Genomic DNA, 7,691 nt, shown 5'->3' with positions numbered 1-7,691 from the left:
CATTCGTCGAAGTGAGGCATCTACCTCTCGAACTTGGCTCTGCCCAAGCAGAGATACATAAGGCTACCCCCATGTCGGATATCACCCAGCGAGGGGTGGCCGGTCAAGACCTCCAGCACCTTCTTCAGCATTTCAGGCGCCAGCTCCATATCCTAGAGCCTCATGCGGTCCTGATGCCCAGTCAGGGCCCACATCGACCGGAAGTGGCGCTGGAGAGGAGCAAGGCGACTCTGGAGGAACTCCTTCACCACCTGGGGCACCGTCACACCGAGCGCTCTCAACCTCCCAAATCGGCGCCAGATAAAGGAGAGCTGGGGGCTCACGAGCCTCTCGTGGCCCCAGCCCGGATTGGGGATAGCATGCAATGTCATATGCGCGAGCAGGGGGCTGGGCACTCCGACATCCACATAAAGCCATCGCATCCGGAACCCACTCATCGAAGGTGAAAGACTAAAATCAATCCCCGAGGCCGCCGTCTCTGCCACGGCCTGGAAGCTCACGCACCCCGAGCACTGCAACGGGTTAGTCAGGCACATGGAGAAGAAGTGGCGCAGGAGGGCAATGGAAGGAGCAATGCCCACCATGGCTTCGCAGACAAAGGCGAAGACAGCAAGAAGGGTAACAAATTGAGGGTCGAGATGCATCATGTGGATCTGATAGTGGGAACGCACTACATTAAAAAAGGCGGAGAAAGGAGGAACCAGGCCAGCCCACAGGGCGTCGACGAAGAATCGAACCTCCATGATGATCCTGTCGACAGAGGCATGGGACGCAGGCCAGGCCATCGTCCTTCCACACTCGTTGAAGCTGGAGGCGAGGGCGGAGCGGACCTTGTCCAAGGCTTCCAGGTTGAGTATCAACGACCGGCCGACGGCGGGCATGATTGCCGGAGGCGAGATGGACTAGGGTGTGGGCTTCTCTCCTTTCTCCTTATTTGTTGGCGCCATGGCAACGGAAGGGGAGCAGAGCTCAAATCAGATTGGAAAAGGAAACAGAGGTCAGAGGAAGAAAGGGGAACATGAAGCATGTGGGCAGCAAAGAGGGAATAACTGTGTAGGACTTCATGGCCGCCTAGCTAGGCAGATATCAGGGGGATCCTGGGGAAGCGGAGACGCCCACGTCCAACCAACAGCCACGCGGTGACCAAGGCCGCAGGCTGTTGGGGCCCGCGGCGCTCCGCACTTGCCCTTTGGCATCGCTGCATAAGCCAAGTCTGAGCGCGCCTTAGGCCAGGGGGCTACTGTCGGTGTTCTAGGAACGGGGGTCCCCAGACTTGCCTGCTTGCAGCCTGCGGCGTGTCTCAAGCAGTGGCCCAGTATGACCCGTCTTCATCAACCCAAGTTCAAGACCCTCATGAGGGGCCAAGCCTCGCGGGGCGGACGACGCAAGGCTTCCTCAGGGGCAGCCTCACCAGGCAGGCTCGCAAGGAGGCGGAGAGGTCAAGGCAAGGAGTACCTCGCGAGGTGCTCGTGACGCAACCCATGATGACCAGGACCAGGTGGGCGCCATCCCGTGTAGTGTCCTCGTTTCCTCTTTGGTGCAAATGGGGCAAGCGCATGCGCGTGGTACCGAGGCATCAGGCAAAGGTTTCCATATTGGTGCAACGAGACCAAGACCGGCAGCACGGCAGGACAGAGATCACCGTGGAGCCCAAGTCGGTGTCATCACTAGTGCCTTTTGGTAGTTGAAGAGCAACTTTAGTCAGGATAGCTTGTACTAGTTGTCCCCCTTCAAAATGGCCGTTGTTGGCTCCCTTCCCGCTCAATTTTGGGAAGAGGACCAGGTCCTCTATAAATAGAGATAGCCACCACAGTAGAAGGCAGCTGGATCTCATCTAGAGCTAACAGAGACAGATCGAATCCATCCCAAGTAGAACACCGCACCAGCTCAAGAACACCCCTCACGAGGATGTTCTTCCCCTATATTGTTCATCATCAGCCCCAAAGGCAATCCACCACACCACACACTAGATTAGGGTATTACACCACAACGGTGGCTCGAACCAGTATAAACCTCGTGTCCCTTGCATTGTTCATCATGTAGCTTAGATTCACGGCGAGGTTTTGGGGCGCGGATCGGTAGGGAGAAGATCTCCGTGCGCACACCAGAGTTCGAACCTTAAGGGTTTTGCCGGAACCCGATATCCGATAGTATCACTGTCGCAACATTCGCCCCAGGACTCTCGAGGTAGGTGACCTCATGCTCAGGCGGGTGCTCTCCAGGGAAGGGCTGCATAAGCTCTCTCCCATGTGGGAGGGCCCGTTCAAGGTTGTCCATGTTTCTAGGCCTGGCGCCATGCGCCTGGAGACTCGGGAAGGGGTGCCCGTCCCAAATGCCTGGAACATTCAGCACCTCCGGAAGTTTTACCCCTGAAGAATGGCCAAGTGCCTGTGAAGAAGGCCCGGTGCTTGTGAAGCTCGCCGCCCGAAGAAAGTCCCTGTGCTTGTGAAGCTCGCCGCCCATGACACTCTCACCTAATAATGAGTTGGGGCTGTACAGGTCCCGGAGTCTCCGGAGTGCCACCCTCGAGCCTCGGGGCCCCCCGCCCATGCCCAGTGGCAGCACTTAGCTCCGCACTGGTGAGAAGATGTCAAAGACTAGATTAGGTGCCGGACGCGGCTTTTCATTTGCTTTCCGCAGTTGGCTTGTTCTCCCTTGTTTGAACCTTTATTGAAGTTGCTTCTAGTGTTATTTGCCTTCTCCTGCCCCTGTTCTCTGTTTTCGGCTTTTGTCTGACTCGCTCTCTCTCACACAAACCTCGCGAGGGGGCTGCGCAGGCGCCCTCGTGAGCCTTTCCTCTCCTTATTTTCACGAGGCTCCCTCATTCGAGTTCAAAGCAGGAGCACCCCTCCCGGTCCATGCCCCTCGGGCATCGTGACGCAAAGCATCGGGCCATAGCCGGCAACCCTCGTGACCAAGGTTCGCAAATGATTCTCCCAATAGATTTTTTGCAGCTCTGAAAGCACCCCGCGAGGCCTAAAGCAGGCACTTCATGAGACGGAAACTACTACAAACGTCCCGAGCTAAGTGGTTCCTACGTGCAGGCACATAATAGTGACATCATAACACAACACAGGAACAATAAATGCAGTACGATAATCAGGGGATCATAGTCTGTGGCACACCCCCACGGGGCTCCATACTTCTCTCTCTCGATGCAGGAAAAGGAGGAAAACAAAATAAAAACAGCGCGCACCTTGTGACAGCACGCAAGGAGGGATCTGCGTCATCCTCCCAAGCTCAATTAGACCCCGCCTCGCGCTTCACTGGGGCGGAGTGACAGGACGACCCACTACCGCCCTCGAAGAGGGCGCGGTGGCGTGGTGGCTGATCGCGGCCACCGCTGGAGGAGCTGTCGCTGGAGGAGGAGCCGCGGAAGCTTGACGCGCTGTGGTCGCCGCCGAGAGCGGGTTTGCCTTCGCCCTCGTCATGACCGTCTCCAAGGCCGAGCACCTCGTCGCCGTCGTCGTCTTCAGGGTAGCACCCAACACGGCGGCCATCTTCTCTGAACACCCTCACTTAGAGGGTCGCGTCGCCGTCATACTTGAAGTGGAGGTTGCACCGCCTGCCCAGGCCACCCGCCCGGGCAAACATCTGCCAGCCCCGGGCTAGGGCCACATTGCCGGTGACGGAGATCTCAACCGCGACCCAGGAGGAACTGCTGCAGCAGCCGTCCGCCTGCAACCAAAGCCCGCCGGGGCCAACGGCCGGCAGTTCACCGGTGAAGAAGCGAGGGAGCTGGAGCCAGTTGCCGGCCGGGTTGTCCGACCACACAACGAACTCCAATAGCACCTCTGCCGAATGGAAGCACAGCCAGGGAGGCTGCGCAGCCACGGCATGCCTTCCCCCACCAACCGGTCTGCCTCGACATGGGCGGCCAACACCGCGTGAAGGACAACCGCCGCGACCACGGGAAGCCACGGCAGGGGTCGCGGGATGCTTGCGAGGATGACCGTGGCCGTGCTTGGGTGGAGGAGAGCCAGGCCCTTCCTGGTGAGCCTTCCCCTTCTCCGCGGCCGAGAACCTCTTCACGGGCGCCATGGGATGCTGTGAGCAACAGGAGCAAGGAGGGAGAAGAAGCAGGCAGAGAAGGAGGAGATGGGGAGCGGGGGCTTTCGCCCCTCCCCATTTATAGCTCAAGGGAGGCCAACTGTCGACCACCACGATCACAGGTAATGATGACTCTTCTTGCATGCAGCAGGGACTCGACAAATCGGGCAGTTGCCGATGCAGCGTGGGGAAGCGGAGACGCCCACGTCCAATCAATTGCCACGCGGCGACCAAGGCCGCAGGCTGTTGGGGCCCACGGCGCTCCGCACTTGCCCTTTGGATTCTCTGCTAAGCCAAGTCCGAGCACGCCTTGGGCCCGAGGGCTACTGTCGGCGTTCTGGGAATGGGGGTCCCCAGACTTGCCTGCCTGCGGCCTGCAGCATGGCTCAACCAGTGGCCCAGTATGGCCCGTCTTCATCAACCCAAGCTCAAGAAACTCGCGAGGGGCCAAGCCTCGTGGGGCGGACGATGCAAGGCCTCCTCAGGGTGGCCTCACCATGCAGGCTCGCGAGGAGGCGGAGAGATCAAGGCGAGGGGTACTTCACGAGGTGCCTGTGACGCAAGCCATGACGATCAAGACCAGGCGGGCGCCAGGTGGGCGTTAGCCTGCGCAGTGTCCTTGTTTCCTCTTTGGTGCAAAGGAGGCAAGCATAGGCGCGGAGTACGGAGGCATCAGGCAAAGGTTTCCATATCGGTGCAACAAGACCAAGACCAGCAGGACGGTGGGACAGAGGTCACCGTGGAGCCCAAGACAGCGTCATCACCAGCACCTTTGGCAGTCGAAGACCACTTTTAGTCAAGATAACTTGTACTAGTTGTCCCCGTTCGAAATGGCCGTTGTTGGCTTCCTTCCCGCTCAATATTTGGGAAGAGGACCAGGGCCTCTATATATAGAGCTAGCCACCACAGTAGAAGGCATCCCATCTGAGGCCAAGTTCATCCACACCACCACGAGAACACCTCTCCTCGCGAGGCTGTTCTTCCTCTGTACTACTCATCATCAGCCCAAGAGGCAATCCACCACACCACACACTGGATTAGGGTATTACACCACAACGGTGGCCTGAACCAGTATAAACCTCGTGTCTCTTGTGTTGTTCATCGATCTAGCTTAGAATCACGGCGAGGCTGTGGGCGTGTTTCGTTAGGGAGAGATCTTCACGCGCACCCCAGAGTTTGAACCTTATGGGTTTTGCTGAAACCCGATATTCGACAGATGCCTTCTATGGTGGTGACTAGGCTATACTTATATTGGCCTTGGTCCTCTTCCGCAAAACTTAGGCGAGAAGGGATCCCATAGTGGCCAATTTTGAAGGGGCACAAGTAGTACATCTTATCCTGATGAAAGGTAGTCTTCACCTACAAAGCTTCTAGTCGTGACATAGTGGTGGGCTCGATGATGAAATCCATCATGCCATCCTGGCGGTCTTGGTCTTGTTGCACGCAAACGGTAACCTTTGGTTGATTCCTTGGGACTCTGCGCCTGCGATTGCCTCGTTAGCACCGAAGAGGAAACCTGCCACTCTGCACCCTCTAGCGCGCCTGGCCTTGGTCGTCATGGCTTGTGTCACCTCAACCTCATGAGGTGAGTGCTTGCATAGAAATCTCTGCTCCTCAGGAGGCCGCCTGGGGAAGACGCTCCTTCAGAAGGTCTTGGTGTCGTCCGCCTCATGAGGCTTGGCCCCTCGCAAGGGTCTTGACTTGTCGATGCTGAAGATGGGATGTACCAGGCCGTCGATGGAACCATGCCGTGGGCTGCAGGCAGGAAAGTTTGGGTGCCCTAGTTCCTAGAATGCCGACAGTAGCCCCCGGGCCCAAGGCGCGCTCACACTTGGCTTCGCGGTGAAGCCAAAGTGTAAGTGTGAAACACTGCGGGCCCCAATCGCATGCGGACCGAGTCAACGCATGGCGCTTGATAGGACGTGGGCGTCTCCGCTTCCCCATGCTGCCTCGGCAACCATTTGACTTGACAACTGCCTGCTGCATGGAGAGAAACCATCATTACTCGAGATCGTGGGAAGCCGGTGATTGGCCTCCCTTCGGCTATAAATGGGAGAGGGGGCAGCGCCCCCAGCCCATCTTCGTCTTCGCGCCCCTTGCTTCTTCTTCTTATTGCTCCACTGTCTTGCTAGAGCATCCATGGCACCGATGAGGAGGTTCTCTGCCGCGGAGAAAGCTAAGTCCCCCAAGGAGGGACCGCCCTCGCCCCCGCCCAAGAGGAGCCGCGCGCGCCCCCGCTAGTATGCTGCGACACCAGTAGTGGCACCCCATGGGCGTGGATGTCCTCCCTCAAAGGTCGGCGCTGCCTCCAGCGGCCTTGGGGGTACATCCTCCCACGGCAGGAGTCACCGCGGCCAGGGGAGCCAGTGCGAGAATGTGAGGTGTGTAGTGGCCGTCCGGCCACCACGCCCGCGGTCCCACTCAGCCGACACACCCCCGGAGTTTGTGGTGTGGGCGGAGAGGCCCGCAGGCGCCAGGCTCTAGCTCCCGCACTTCTTCGTGAGCGTGCTGCCAGCCGGGGGGCCTGGTGGTTTCTGGCTTTCAGGCTGATGACTGCTGCAGCAAGGCCACATGGGTGGATACCGAGGTCACGGCCGCCGGCAACATGTTCCTGAACCGCAGGTGGCAGTCGTTTTCCCATGCACAGGACTTGCACGGGAGGTGCACCCTCCACTTCAGGTACGATGGCATCACGACCCTTTATGTGAGTATATTCAGGGAGGATGGTCCGCGTGCAAGGTGTTGCCCGGAGAGCGACAGCGATGATGGAAGTTACAAATATGGCGGACAGAGGGGCGGTATCATTGCTGGTGATGAGCTCGCCTTTGGCGATGGTCGTGCCACCTCTAGCAGCAGCGGATCTTCCTCCGCGGAAAGCTCTAGCGACGGCGACCTCGGCGAGCCGCCGCGTCATTGGGCTCGGACCAGGAGGGGAGACGAGCTGCGTTGCTGCCACGCCCCGGTGAAGCGGGAGGAGGACTTCGGGTGAACCCGAGCGCTTCTAGGGCCAGGCCTCAGGAGGTGCCGTCATCACGCACTTGCTTTTGTTCCTTTCTTCCTACTGCAAAAAGGAAGTAGAAGGCCCTACTAGGGCATGTAATGAACTATGGCGCTTGCGCCGTTACGTTACTGTTTCTATGCTGCATCCTGATATTCGTGTTGCCGTCGATTGTGATTGGGATGACTTAGCTAAGGGTTGTTGTGGTGAACTTCCTTGCCGCGGGAGTGCGCCTTGCCGAGAGGTGACCCAGAGTCGCCAGGCCTCAGGGGCGCCCTTGCAGCTGTAGGATTAGGAAGCTTCGGAGGCGTAGTGCCAGCGAGCTTGTTCGAGAGCGTCACACGAGGAGAATATGCCACAAGGCCAGGGAACTGAGGCTTTGGCGAGGTGTGTTCGCGGGCAAGCCCGAAGCGTACGCACCTGCCCAGCCCCCGCGCGTAGGACGCGTGACGAGGAGCGATGGGCAACTGCCACTCCCCCCGAGGCAAAACCTAATAGAACGAACGATGCAAGGAGAAGAAAGATTACCAACCCTCAAAAAGAGATGCTAAACACTACAAATTTCATTAAAGAAGTTGCAAACCAGATACGGAAAGCAAGCAAAAGAACAGCCGCGTACGACACCCATTCTAGTCTTCTCACC

The sequence above is a fragment of the Triticum aestivum genome, chromosome 5B, assembly GCF_018294505.1.
Source record: "Triticum aestivum cultivar Chinese Spring chromosome 5B, IWGSC CS RefSeq v2.1, whole genome shotgun sequence".
In the NCBI taxonomy this organism is placed as follows: Eukaryota; Viridiplantae; Streptophyta; class Magnoliopsida; order Poales; family Poaceae; genus Triticum; species Triticum aestivum.
Note: the sequence above shows the minus strand (reverse complement) of the source record.